We start from the raw sequence: 15,384 nt of genomic DNA, 5'->3' as shown, positions 1-15,384 counted from the left end.
CATGTTACTGACCTTAGTCGGGGATAGATGGGACGAACTGGTCATCTTGACTTGGAGTGCACGCCTAGTCTTCGGAGCTTTCCATCTTGATTATGAAGTTGTCAGACAATCCAGTCTTCAATGATGCAACCCATATGGTCGGTCCATAAGGGATAACTCGACCGCCCGAGGACCCCTTAATCCAGAACTCCCTCACTTGTGCATCCTCTGGTGATCATCCTTGGTCCCCAAGTTTCTTTGTGGTCTAGAAAAAATCTCCAAAAAGTTTCGTGGCATTTGGACTTCATGTGGTATGCATTTTCTGCGAAGGAAAACAACAAAAAACAGTAAGTGATACTGGGCACTATGTCAATAGGTTAGTCCCAAAAATGATATAAAGTTGCTATAAAATGATCATAAAACATCCAAGAATGATAATATAACAGCACGAAACAATAAAAAATTATAGATACATTGGAGACGTATCAGCATCCCTAAGCTTAATTCCCGCTCGTCCTCGAGTAGGTAAATGATAAAAACAGAATTTTTGATGTGGAATGTTGCGTAACATGTTCATCATATTCTTTGTCTTTTTTAGCATGGACATATGGAATTGTACATGATGCAAAGCAATGGTCTATAATTTGACATAAAAAATTCAATACTCAAACATCCAACAAGCAACCAAGACTTTCAAAATATCAACGCTAAAGAACGCTATACCTATCCCATCATCCTCCATCACTGATCATTTCATGCAACACAACCAAATATTAGCTACATCCAATGCTCAAGTATGATAATAGTGTTCCTTAGTTGGTGCTTTATAAGAGAAGATGGGGACTCAAATTCAAAAATAAAATTGCCTAAAGTAAATAGATAGGCCCTTCACACAGGGAAGCTGTGATTTGTAGAGGTGCCAAAGCTATAAGTGAAAATTTTAGAGATAATGTTTTTGGGTGGTATGCTTTTTTCCTTTCAACGAAAGCAACTAAGATTTTCCAATATCTCCCATGCTATTCAAATCATAGGCGGTCCCAAACTAAAAATAAAGTTTATTCCTTTTTTCCACCATTCTTTCATATTCCACGACTAGCTGCATCCACGGGTACCGTCCATACCAACACTTTCAAAGGAATTTATTATTTGACAACATAAAATAATTTTTCTTTGCATTTCGTACTTGACATCCCTATTACCGCCATACTCTCGTGCAATGACACATGAAAAAACCCTCATCTTAAGAATAACCTCTTTAAAATGGAAGATACCGACCACCCCTCGCCGCTTTATGGGCGGTACGGGCACACAAACTAGAAATTTATTTTGAACATTAGAGTTGGCACTTGTAAGTTTACTTAGAACGACGTTGAAATACCGCATATAGGTAGGTATGGTGGACTCGTTTGGCACAACTTAGGGTTTAGGATTTGGATGCACAAGCAGTATTCCCACTTATTACAACTGAAGACTAGCAAATAGATTGAGAAGCGCACAACCAAGGAACAAAAACCATCATAAGCGAACATTAAACATAACTAACACCGAATAATGCAACACAAGTAGGATGTTATTTCATAAAATAATTATTGACTTCATGTGAGTGCATAGGGAATCACAAACCTTAACACCAATATTCTTACTAAAGCATAATTAATCATCAACATAACTCACATATCACTATCTTCATATCGCAAAACTATTGCAAAGAATCAAGTTTACCATCCATTGATCTTCATGAAAGTTTTTATTATATCTTTCTTGGACATCCATCACTTTGGAACTAATTTCATTTAAAGAAAATTGCATGGCAAATAACAAGCTCTCAAGCAAGTATAAGTGAAGAATGAGAGCAAACGTTTCTTTAAAATTTACAACACTCAAAATAATATAAGTGAAGCAAGAGAGGATTTCTTCAAAATTTCTACGAACTCTAAAAATAATCTAACTGAAACATGAGAGAAAATTTCTTCAAAATAACAGAACCACCGTGCTAAAAAGGTTGTACGTGAAGCATTGGAGCAATTCCATGGCTCTAAAAAATTTAAGTGAAGCACAAAGAGCGATTCTAACAAATCATAACATAATTTGGCTCTCTCAAATAGGTGTGTCTACCAAGGTTTATTATGACAAAATTACCGGGAAAGTAAGCAAAGACACATATAATACAGGACGCTTCAAGCAAAACTCATAATATGTGACGAATAAAAATATAGTTCTAAGTAAAATTACCGATGGTTGTTAGAAGAAAGAGGGGATGAGTTTCGGCGCATCCCCAAGCTTAGTTGCTTGGTACTCCTTGGATATTACCTTGGAGTGCCATGGGGAATTACCAAGATTAGGCTTTTATCACTCCTTATTCCTTCATACATCGTGATCTCACTCAAAATTTGAAAACTTCAATCACACAAAACTCAACAAAATTTTCATGAGATCCGTTAGTATAAGAAAACCAAACTTCACTTTAGGTATTGTTGAAAAATTTCAATTTTGTTTTTGCATTATACCTACTGTATTCTAACTTTACCATGGCTTATACCCCCCCGATACAAACCATAGAATCATCAAAATAAGCACACAACACAAAGAAAATAGAATCTGTCAAAAATAGAACAATTTGTAAAGATTTGAATTATACTTCTTTAACTTCAAAAATTCTGAAAAATAAGGACATCATAGGGATTTTGTGTATCAATATTTTGTAAAACATTCAGACACTTTTAACATTTCTGAAATTTTTAGGATTTTTCTACTGGACGCAAAAGTTTATGTTTTTCAACAAGATTAAAGCAACTATCACGCCACATGATCCTAAAGGTTTTACTTGGCACGAACACTAATTAAAACATAAAAAACACAATCATAATAGTAGGACAATTGTGCAAACACTCAAGAACAGAAAGTAAAAGAGAAAAATAAATTTTATTCATTGGTTGCTTCCCAGCAAGCTCTTTCTTTATAGCCATTAAGGTAGGCTTGAGATTTTATTGATGCTCGCATGAAAGATAGTAGTTGAAAAACAAAGAGACCATCATGTAGCATAAGTCAAACACATTTAAGTCTAACATACCTCATACGCATAGACATTTCTTAAGCAAACAAATTATTAAGAAAAGAAATATCTAATATATGCATGGATGAAGAAAGAAACAATATCAGTCTCATCATGAAGCGAGATAATTTTGTAACATGAATATTTATATAACCATATTTCCCTATCTAATAATAATTACATGTAGGATCATATTAAAATTCAACAATATAGCTATCACATAAAATATTCTCTTCATGATCCACATGCATAAAAGTCTTATAATCTTCCAAGGTACTGGGCTTAACATTAACTAAAGTCATGACCACTCCAAACCCACTTTTATCGAAAAATTCATGATATAGATAATTCTCAAAAATAGTGGGATAATTATAACCTAAAGTCGACACTCTTCCTGACTCACTTTCAATAGTATTGCAAACATTCTTATCAACATCATATTCATCACGAGGATTAAATAAAATTGCAAGATAATAATTAGCATCACCCCAATCATGATCATTATAGCGAGTAGTGGACATGACAAAATTGACATCCCAATCTTTTAGTTTTGCATATTATTAGCATGATTGACATTAATAGAATTTATAATAACATAATTGGACATGCTTTTCATTCAAGAAGATATCATGAATCACTTTGTAAATTTCTTCTTTTAACACTTCACCTCAATATTCAGGTTCATGATTTTTAAGCAAAATGTCACAAAAATAATTGATACATCCATTTTGCATCAAGTTTTCATGTTGATATTTATCGCTTTTTGGGCTGTTATTTCACTTCACGGTACAATACTTATGCCTTTTCTCTCTTATTTTGCAAGGTTTACATGAAGAGGGAGAATGCCGGCAGTTGGAATTCTGGCCTGAAAGAGGAGCAAGTTTGAGATACCTATTCTGTGCAACTCCAAATGCCGTAAAAATCAACGACGATTTTTTTCTGGATTTATAAAAAATACTGAGCCGAAGAAGTGCCAGAGGGGCGCCAGCCGGTGGCCACAAGCCTGCTAGGCGCGGCCACCCCCTGGCCGCGCCTAGGGGGCTTGTGGGCACCCTGCTGGCCCACTGGCCCCCCTCTTCTGCTATATGAAGGGTTTCGTCCTGAAAATTCAGGAGGAGGCTTTTTCGTGGATTCGCCGCCGCCACGAGGCGGAACTTGAGCAGAACCAATCTAGAGCTCCGGCAGGACGATCTGCTGCTGGCTAGGCTTATAGGGATTTCCTTGGCAAATATGCAAAGAATTCCCCCGCGGCCTTGGAGCCTTCCGTTGGTGTTCCCTTGAAGAGGAAAGGGTGATGTAGCACAGCGGCGGTAAGTATTTCCCTCAGTTTGAGAACCAAGGTATCAATCCAGTAGGAGGATCGCGTCAAGTCACAAGTACCTGCACAAACACAAAGAGCTTGCACCCAACGCTATGAAGGGGTTGTCAATCCCTTACAGATTGTTTGCAAAATGAGAACTGAAAGCAAAAAGTAAACAAAGCGAAGTAAAAGTAAAAGCGGAGATGATAGTTGTGAATAGACCCGGGGGCCATAGTGTTCACTAGTGGCTTCTCTCATGCAAGCAAGTAGACGGTGGGTGAACGAATTACTGTCGAGCAATTGATAGAACCGCGCAAAGTCATGACGTTATCTATGGCAATGATCATACATATAGGCATCACATCCAAAACAAGTAGACCGATACTTTCTGCATCTACTACTATTACTCCACACGTCGACCGCTATCCAGCATGCATCTAGTGTATTGAGTTCATAAGAACAGAGTAACGCCTTAAGCAAGATGACATGATGTAGATGGACAGTCTCAAATCTATGATGAAAGACCATCTTGTTACCCTTGATGGCAACAACACGATGCGTTCCTTGCTACCCCTTCTGTCACTGGGAAAGGTCACTGCACGGTATGAACCCAAAACCAAGCACTTCTCCCATTGCAAGAATCATAGATCTAGTTGGCCAAACAAAACCCAAGACTCGGAGAGACTTACAAGGATATCAAATCATGCATATAAGAAATCAGCAAAGACTCAAATATAATTCATAGATAATCTGATCAGAAATCCACAATTCATCGGATCTCTACAAACACACCGCCAAAGAGGATTACATCGCATAGATCTCCATGAAGATCATGGAGAACTTTGTATTGAAGATCCAAGAGAGAGAAGAAGCCATCTAGCTACTAACTACGGACCCGTAGGTCTAAAGTAGACTACTCATGAGTCATTGGAGAGGCAATGATGTTGATGTAGAAGCCCTCCAGCTCCAAAGTCCCCTCCGGCAGGGCAACGGGAAGGGTCTCTAGATGAGATCTCGCGAAAATGGAAGCTTGCGGCGGCGAAAAAGTATTTTCGAGGCTCCCCTGATTTTTTGCGGAATATTTGGGAATATATAGGCCAAGGATCTAGGTCAGGGGGCGGCCAGGGAGGCCACAAGCCCTGCCACCGCCGCCTCCCCTGGTGGCGGAGTGGGGGCTTGTGGGCTCCCTGGAGCCCACCTGGCTTGGCCCAGAGGCCCCCTGAGCTTCTTCCATTTGAGAAAAAATCATTTCGGGGTTTTTATTCCGTTTGGACTCCGTTCCAAAATTAGATCTGAAAGAGTAAAAAACACAGAAAAAACAGGAACTGGCACTTGGCACTGAATTAATAAGTTAGTCCCAAAAAAGATATAAAAGGTACATAAAACATCCAATGAAGACAAGATAACAGCGTGATACCATCAAAAATTATAGATACGTTTGAGACGTATCAAGCATTCCCAAGCTTAACTCCTGCTCGTCCTTGAGTAGGGAAGTGATAAAGAATGAATTTTTGATGCTTTCATGCTACCTAGCATAGATGTCCTTTGTAATTCCTCTTATGTGACGTGAATGTTCAGATCCATTAGATTCAAAACAATAGTTTGCTATTGATGTGGAAACAATAATAATTCAAGCAAACTAGCAATGTAATCATGAACTTTCAAAATAACAAGGCCAAAAGAAAGTTATCCCTACAAAAGCATATAGTCTGGCTATGCTCTATCATCATTGCACAACGAATTTAAATCATGCACAACCCCGGTATTGGCCAAGTAATTGTTTCACACCTTTAGTTTCTCAAACCTTTTCAACTCTCACGCAATACATGGGCGTGAGCCATGGTTATAGCACTTATAGATGGTGTGGAATGTGGTTGTCGGTGAATACTCACAACATATGCCATAGGTAGGCTAAAGTCGGTGAGAACCGAAGGGACAAAGGTGGGCGCTGGGAACGAGGTTGGTACACGCATGGGACGCATGATGTACCCAGGTTTAGGGCTCTCCGTAGAGATAATGCCCCTAATCATGCCGGAGTGTTTGATGTATAGGAACAGAGTACAATGTCGCTCCTGGAGCTGTGTTGGGAGGAGGAAGAGAGGAGCAGCCGGCTCGTCTCTACCTCTGTCTCTGTGGTTGGTGAATGTGTTGTGTTGAATGATTGGTGAATGATCGGCCCCCTTGCATGGAGGTCGACCGGGGGTTTTGTAGACGAACCCGCCAGCCTACAATATGGATCCCGGCTGGCAGCTCCGCCGGCTGGCCAGGGGCCCACAAGGGTCTTGTCTTGTCGATGGGGGGGCCGCCGACTACATGGTCTCGATTGCCTGTGGGACCTGCCGGCTGGCCAATGAGGCTCTCGCGTAAGGTTGACGCTGAGCACGCGCTGTACGTCAAGCGTCGCCCCGCGAGATTCTTCATGGGCAGGTAGTACGACCGCCTCCACTGTTCCCCACGCCGAGTGCAGTAATGGAGTGGGAGTGTGATGGTCCGACACTATGCTAGGTGATGGATCAGAGCCGGGGTAGGTCAGCGGCGTGGCCGCCGACGCTCGTACCTACCGGGCGCCCTGATCCAGTACCATTGTTGACACGTAGCTACCTTTAATCATGAGGTCTCTTCCTGACCTACGATCTGATGTGACTTGTGATCCTGGGCCGGCTAGCCTGCTTGGCCAGCCGGCTTAGGTGTGGCCGCCCCCTCCCCAGTCCGGCTGGCGGGACCAGGCCGGCTCCGAAGAGGACGCCGCCTGGATTCTAGCCAGCAGGGGTTTCCTGGACGGCCAGAAAGGTGGCCGCCTCGTCCTCTAGCCGGCAGGTGATGCCTAGCTGGCCAGAAGACTTGGGCCATGGGAATCTTCATACGTCCATGTCCATTGGGCCGGAAATGAAGGAATAGGCTTGATGAGCCTACCCCGGGGTTATCCCCCCGACAGTAGTCCCCGAAGCTGGCGAGGTCTGCTGCCTGCGGGCGGGCGGCCTCACCGGCTTGTTGATTTGTCTTGATATTTTGACCGCTATTCGTGGCGAAGGACGCCGGCTTCGAAACCGGGTGGCTTCGAAGCGACGCCTCGGTCTAGTTGTAACTTGTTCGAAGAACGCCACGTGCCAGGCCCCTCCTGGCGTAATGATGGCGATTACTGCTGATGGGACCGGGCGAGGGCCCTGGGTCCCGCCACGACGCCCCCTCGGCCTCCGCGCGGGAGATCCTGTGCGGATTTACTCCGCGGCGGTTGGGCTTAGGGAAGCGTTACTGCCCGTAATACACAGGATTAATAGGGCCGGGTGCGCACCAGATCCCCTCCCCACGATGCTTCGTGGGGGTTTAAATGGGGCGCGAGGGTTCTGAGGAAGCCATTCGCCCCCTCTTCTCGCCCTACATCCGCGCTCTCTTCCTCCCTGCATCCTGAGAAGAAGCGCTCGCGCCCTTCGTCTTCTTCATCTTCGCCGTCGCGACCTCGCCGACTACTTCGAGTTCTCGCCACCCGCAGCCATGGCCGGCGGTTCTTCCTCGAAGAAGTCGTCGGCGCAGAAGGCGTCCTCGCAGGGAGCCTGGTTGGGCAGCGACGTCGACGAGGGGCACATTGAGGCGCTTCGTCACCATCGACTGCTGCCCCCGGCCTGCCAAGTGTTGGTGTGCCTCCCCAGCTCCGAGACCGCTCCCGCACCCGCCATGGGAGAGGTCGTGGTCTTCGTCGAGCACTTCTACCGGGGCTTCAGGCTCCCGGCTCGCTCCTTCTTTGTCGAATGGCTCCATTTCTTTGGCCTGCAGCTGCATCATCTGGCGCCGAACGCCATACTACAGCTGGCCGCCTTCGTGGTCCTGTGTGAGGGCTTCGTGGGGATCGAGCCTCACGTCGATCGGTAGCGCAGCCTATTCTTCTTCAAGCAGCAATCCATCGCCATGGAGAAATCCGAGGTGGAGAAGCTGAAGGGGCCGTGCCCCATGATGTCGTGCGGGGCAATGTTGGTGAATCATCGCCTGAAGTCTGGCTTCCCCCAGATGCCTCTGCAAGAATCCATCAAGCATTGGCAGAAGGGTTTCTTCTACGTGAAGAACGCTGACCCGGCCCAGGACGCCCTCCACATGCCCCCGTTCGCCATCGCTCCCCCGACACGGCGAAACTGGGATGCGAAGACTCCCAGGCCGCATCCTGAGGTGGCGCTTATCCGTGCCCACCTCGACATCATGGAGAAGAGCGGCTTGCTCGGCCACGACCTTCTCGCCACCATGGTGGTCCGCCGGATTCTGCCTCTGCAGAGGCGGCCGCATTTGGTCTGCCAGATGAGCGGCCGCCTTGATCCATGCCGGCTATCCACCAAGAGGTTCACCCCGGGTGCTGTAGTGCGAAGGGTGAACCTGATCTCTACCGCCCGCATGGATGAGGGCGGGGAATGGACGTGGGGGATGTCCCCGTTCAACAGGGCTCACCCGCCTCCAATGGTAGCTTTACTCCATTTTTCTCTGTTGTTTTGTCTCGAAGCCGGTGGCGTTGCTGAGCCTTTGGTTGAATGCTTTTTTGTAGCTGTTCGAGACCCTGCAGGGGTCCCTCCGTTAGCCCGCTCCCGATGTGGAGGTGTACGACGCCTCAGAGATTGAGGACGAGGGCGCGATGGAACCCCGCTCAGACTCCTCCGCCGGCTCGGAGGATCCCCTGGAGTCGGAAGGGATCGAGCGTCTGGCGAGTACACACGGCCCGCCGTAGCAGACTGGACGGATGACGACGAGGTAGCCTCATCCTGTTCTGGTGCAGCCTTCGAGGAAGACTCTGATGAGGTGAAGGAGGTCACCATCCCACCACTGACGCGTGGCCGGCGTCAAGGTGGCGGAGCGACCGCTGCTGACGAGGCAGCCGGGAACAAGGGCAAGGGTGCCACAGCTTCCCGGCCGGCCTCTAAGCGGCCGGCGCCGGGTCCTCCAGCCGGGCAGCAAGCAGGCGGCGCCAAGAAGCGCCGTGGTGGTGGCGGGAGGCACGTCCCTGTAGTAGCGGGGTACGGTTTCCTCCTCGTTTACTTTGTCCATCTTGGGATGAGCTTTGTTTCTTAGGAGTTTTGCTTGACAGGGAGGCGGAAGATGCGGATGACGACACCGCCTCCGCAGCTGAGCGGGCTGGCTGGGCAGCAGCTGATGCTGCCCACAGGGAGCTTGAGATAGAGTCCAAGCGCCGGTGGGACACGGCTGCGGGGAAGGCCGCCGTGGGTCAGCCTCGCCCCAGCCGGGTCGAGAGGCCGGTGGAGAAGTGTGCGAAGGCTAGACATGACCCCTCCGCACATGCCCGTGTAGAGGAACCAGCTAGCGAGGCCGCCTCCAGGCCGGCCCCAAGGACCGAGGGGGCCCACCCATCCGAGCCGGCAGCCTCGGCGCAGGTGGACCTGGAGACGATCCCTGACTCTCCAGGGCCGAGGCGGCCCCCGACCGCACTTGCTTTCCAAAAGAAATTGAAACGCGCCGGAGCTGGACTTGGCAGCGCTGGACACGACCCCTGACGCCCCAGGGGCGACCATGGATGCGCCGGACGCGGCCCATCCGCCTCCTGCGGAGGAGGTAGCGCGAGCCGGGACGGCGCCCGAGCCGGCTGTCGAGCCGGCACCAGGAGCCGACGCCATCGTCGTTCCTCAGCACGGCCCTGTTGCGCTAGGAGCCGAGGGCCGGGCTGGGAGCCGGCCTATGAGGACCTGGCGGGCGGCAAACTTGGCGCGCCTGCGACTGCCCGCTGGCACCGTTCTTTCCGGCGTACCGGAGCTGGTGACGATGTTTTCCAGCAGCCGGCCGAAGGTGGAGCAGTCGGCCCGCGTGTTATGCAGCGACATGGAGCGCCTGGAAGCCCACACCCAGGTAGGCATTGCCTTCTTTGGTTTTTTGTACTTTTTTCTCTTCTCTTGGCGTTAGTGGGGGCGCGACAGCGCACCCACTAGGTGTAGCCCCCGAGAATCGGGCGGGTCGATTGCCGACCGGTCCGAATCTCTTGAAGGCCCTTTTCCCTACATAATTTTCTTCAGTGGGGGCGCGCTAGCGCACCCACTGGGTGTAGCCCCCGAGAATCGGGCTGGTTAAGTTTTTAACCAGGTCGAATCTTAATCTTGTTCCCTTTTTCTCTCTTTTGGTAGGCGCTTTATGATGCTCAGGTACATGCATACAACGAGCTACGGACCCAACACCTGGGGGCCGATAGCCGGATTGCCGAGCTTGAAGCCCGGCTGGGCGAGGTTGCCGCGGAGCGTGACGCCCTACGCATCACCGGCGGCTCGCTCCAAGAGCAGCTGGACCTTCTTCAGGCGGAGAAGAAGGAGCTCGAGGCGGCCGGCCGGTCGAGTTGGAGCGGCTGCAGGCCACGCTGCAGGAGAAGGAGGCCTCCTACTCCGCCGACATGGACCGCCTCGCATCGCTTCACCTCAAGGAGGTGGACCTCAAGGATGCCGCCTTGAGGGAGAAGGATGAGGCCCTTGTCCAGAAGCAGACACATCTGACCAAGGCTCTGGAGTCTGCGCCGACCCTCCAGGAGGAAGTTGCCCGCCTTACTCATGCGAGTAAGGTGCAGGAGCGCGAGGTCCTCGAGGTCTCTCATGAGACCGACGACGCCTTCCATCGTGGGTCTCTCTTCCTTGTCTTATGTTTGGTGTTTTTGCCATCTCCTCCTTTTGTTGTGCTCTTACGTCCTGGTTGCCGTCACTCCAGGTCTCTTCCCCGAGACCCAGATCGCGACCGACACCGCCATTGAGGTGTGCCGTGTGGAACGCCGCGTGGCCGGGCAGGAGGTAGATACTACCTCCGGATGGAGCGTGGAGGAGATCGGGTGTTGGGGAACGTCGCATGGGAAACAAAAAATTTTCTACGCGCACGAAGACCTATCATGGTGATGTCCATCTACGAGAGGGGATGAGTGATCTACGTACCCTCGTAGACCGTACAGCAGAAGCGTTAGAGAACGCGGTTGATGTAGTGGAACATCCTCACGTCCCTCGATCCGCCCCGTGAACAATACCGTGATCAGTCCCACGATCTAGTACCGAACGGACGGCACCTCCGCGTTCAGCACACGTACAGCTCGATGATGATCTCGGCCTTCTTGATCCAGCAAGAGAGACGGAGAGGTAGAAGAATTCTCCGGCAGCGTGACGGCGCTCCGGAGGTTGGTGATGACCTTGTCTCAGCAGGGCTCCGCCCGAGCTCCGCAGAAACGCGATCTAGAGGAAAAACCGTGGAGGTATGTGGTCGGGCTGCCGTGGAAAAGTCTTCTCAAATCAGCCCTAAAACCTCCGTATATATAGGTGGGAGGGAGGGGGCCTTGCCTTGGGGCTCAAGGAGCCCCAAGGGGGTCGGCCGAGTCCAAGGGGGAGGACTCTCCCCCCCCCAAACCGAGTTGGACTAGGTTTGGTGGGAGGGAGTCCCCCTTCCTTCCCACCTCCTCTTTTTTTTTTCTTTCTCTCTTGATTTTCTTCTCCTTGGCGCATAGGGCACTTGTGGGCTGTCCCACCAGCCCACTAAGGGATGGTGTGTCTCCCCAAAGGCCTATGGGCTTCCCCGGGGTGGGTTGCCCCCCCCCCCCCCCCGGTGAACTCCCGGAACCCATTCGTCATTCCCGGTACATTCCCGGTAACTCCGAAAACCTTCCGGTAATCAAATGAGGTCATCCTATATATCAATCTTCGTTTCCGGACCATTCCGGAAACCCTCGTGACGTCCGTAATCTCATCCGGGACTCCGAGCAACATTCGGTAACCAAGCATATAACTCAAATACGCATAAAACAACGTCGAACCTTAAGTGTGCAGACCCTGCGGGTTCGAGAACTATGTAGACATGACCCGAGGGACTCCTCGGTCAATATCCAATAGCGGGACCTGGATGCCCATATTGGATCCTACATATTCTACGAAGATCTTATCATTTGAACCTCAGTGCCAAGGATTCGTATAATCCCGTATGTCATTCCCTTTGTCCTTCGGTATGTTACTTGCCCGAGATTCGATCATCAGTATCCGCATACCTATTTCAATCTCGTTTACCGGCAAGTCTCTTTACTCGTTCCGTAATACAAGATCCCGCAACTTACACTAAGTTACATTGCTTGCAAGGCTTGTGTGTGATGTTGTATTACTGAGTGGGCCCCGAGATACCTCTCCGTCACACGGAGTGACAAATCCCAGTCTTGATCCATACTAACTCAACTAACACCTTTGGAGATACCTGTAGAGCATCTTTATAGTCACCCAGTTACGTTGCGACGTTTGATACACACAAAGCATTCTTCCGGTGTCAGTGAGTTATATGATCTCATGGTCATAGGAATAAATACTTGACACGCAGAAAACAGTAGCAACAAAATGACACGATCAACATGCTACGTCTATTAGTTTGGGTCTTAGTCCATCACATGATTCTCCTAATGATGTGATCCCGTTATCAAGTGACAACACTTTCCTATGGCCAGGAAACCTTGACCATCTTTGATCAACGAGCTAGTCAACTAGAGGCTTACTAGGGACAGTGTTTTGTCTATGTATCCACACAAGTATTGTGTTTCCAATCAATACAATTATAGCATGGATAATAAACGATTATCACGAACTAAGAAATATAATAATAACTAATTTATTATTGCCTCTAGGGCATATTTCCAACAGTCTCCCACTTGCACTAGAGTCAATAATCTAGTTCACATCACCATGTGATTCCAACGAATCCAACACCCATATAGTTCTGGGGTCTGATCACGTCTTGCTCGTGAGAGAGGTTTTAGTCAACGGTTCTGAAACTTTCAAATCCGTGTGTTCTTTACAAATCTTTATGTCATCTTTATAGATGCTGCTACTACGTGCTATTCGGAAATGCTCCAAATATCTACTCTACTATACGAATCCGTTTCACTACTCATAGTTATTCGGACTAGTGTCAAAGCTTGCATCAACGTAACCCTTTACGACGAACTCTTTAACCACCTCCATAATCGAGAAAAAATTCCTTAGTCCATTAGTTACTAAGGATAAATTTTGACCGCTGCTAGTGATTCAATCATGGATCACTCTCTGTACCTCTCAACAGACTTTGAGTCAAGGCACACATCAGGTGCGGTACACAGCATGGCATACTTTAGATTCTACGGCTAAGGCATAGAAGACGACCTTCGTCTATTCTCTTTATCCTGCCGTGGTCGGGTTTTGAGTCTTACTCAAATTCACACCTCACAATGCAACCAAGAACTCTTTCTTCGCTGATCTATTTGGAACTCCTTCAAAACTTGTCAAGGCATGCATCTTATTGAAACTTTCATTAAGCGCTTTTGATCTATCTCCATAGATCTTTGATGCTCAACGTTCAAGTAGTGCAATCCAGGTATTCCTTTGAAAACTCCTTTCAAACAACCTTATATGCTTTACAGAAATTCTACATCACTTCTGATCCACAATATGTCAACCACATATACTTATCAGAAATTCTATAGTGCTCCCACTCACTTCTTTGGAAATACAAGTTTCTCATAAACCTTGTACACACCCAAAATCTTTGATCATCTCATCAAAGTGTATATTCCAACTCCGAGATGCTTGCACCAGTCCATTGAAGGATCACTGGAGCTTGCATACTTGCTAGTATCTTTAGGATCGACAAAACCTTCTGGTTGTATCACATACAATGTTTGCTCAAGGAAACCGTCGAGGAAACAATGTTTTGACATCCTACGTGCAATATTTCATAAATAATGCATCAACAACTAACATAATTCTAACAGACTTTTAGCATCGCTATGAGTGAGAGAGTCTCATCATAGTCAACAGTTTGATCTTGTCGAAAACATTTTTCCGACAAGTCGAGCTTTTCTTAATAGTGACTTGTCACCATCATTGTCTGTCTTCCTTTCAAAGATCCATCTTTACTCAATAGTCTTATGACCGTCAAGTAGTTCTTCCAAAGTCTACACTTTGTTTTCATACATGGATCCTCTCTCGGATTTCATGGCTTCCAGCCATTTGTCGGAATCCGGGCCCACCATCGCTTTCTCCATAACTCGTAGGTTCACTGTTGCTCAACAACATGACCTCCAATACAGGGTTACCGTACCACTCTGTAGTAGTATGCGACCTTGTCAACCTACGAGGCTTGTAGTAACTTGATCCGATGCTTGATGATCACCATCATCAGCTTCCACTTCAATTGGTGTAGGCGCCACAGGAACAACTTCCTGCGCCCTGCTACACACTGGTTGAAGTGATGGTTCAATAACCTCATCAAGTTCTACTACCCTCCCACTCAATTCTTTCGAGAGAAACCTTTCCTCGAGAAAGGATCCGTTTCTAGAAACAAACACTTTGCTTTCGGATCTGAGATAGGAGATGTACCCAACTGTTTTGGATATCCTATGAAGATGTATTTATCCGCTTTTGGTTCGAGCTTATCAGACTGAAACTTTTTCACATAAGTGTCGAAAACCCCAAACTTTCAAGAAACGACAGTTTAGATTTCTCTAAACCTCAGTCTATACTGTGTCATCTCAACGGAAATACGCGGTGCCGTATTTAAAGTGAGTGCGGTTGTCTCTAATGCATAACCCATAAACGATAGTGGTAATTCGATAAGAGACATCATAGTATGCACCATACCAAATAGTGCGTGGCTATGACGTTCAGACACATCATCACAGTATGATGTTCCAGGTGGCATGAACTGCGAAACAATTTCCACATTGTCTTAACTGCGTACCAAAACTCGTAACTCAGATATTCATTTCCATGATCATATCATAGACAGTTTATCCTCTTGTTACGACGAACTTCACTCTGAAATGGAATTGAACTTTTCAACATTTCAGACTTGTGATTCATTAAGTAAATACTCCTGTATCTACTCAAATCGTCAGTGAAGTAAGAACATAATGATATCCACTGCGTGCCTCAGTACCCATTGGACTGCATACATCAAAATGTATCACTTCCAACAAATTACTATCTTATTTCATCTCAATGAAAACAAGGCCTTGCTCATGTGGTATGGTTTGCATGTCACTAGTGATTCGAAATCAGGTGAGTACAAAGATCCATCAGCATGGAGCCTCTTC

This window comes from Hordeum vulgare, chromosome 6H (genome assembly GCF_904849725.1).
Source record: "Hordeum vulgare subsp. vulgare chromosome 6H, MorexV3_pseudomolecules_assembly, whole genome shotgun sequence".
Lineage (NCBI taxonomy): Eukaryota > Viridiplantae > Streptophyta > Magnoliopsida > Poales > Poaceae > Hordeum > Hordeum vulgare.
Note: the sequence above shows the minus strand (reverse complement) of the source record.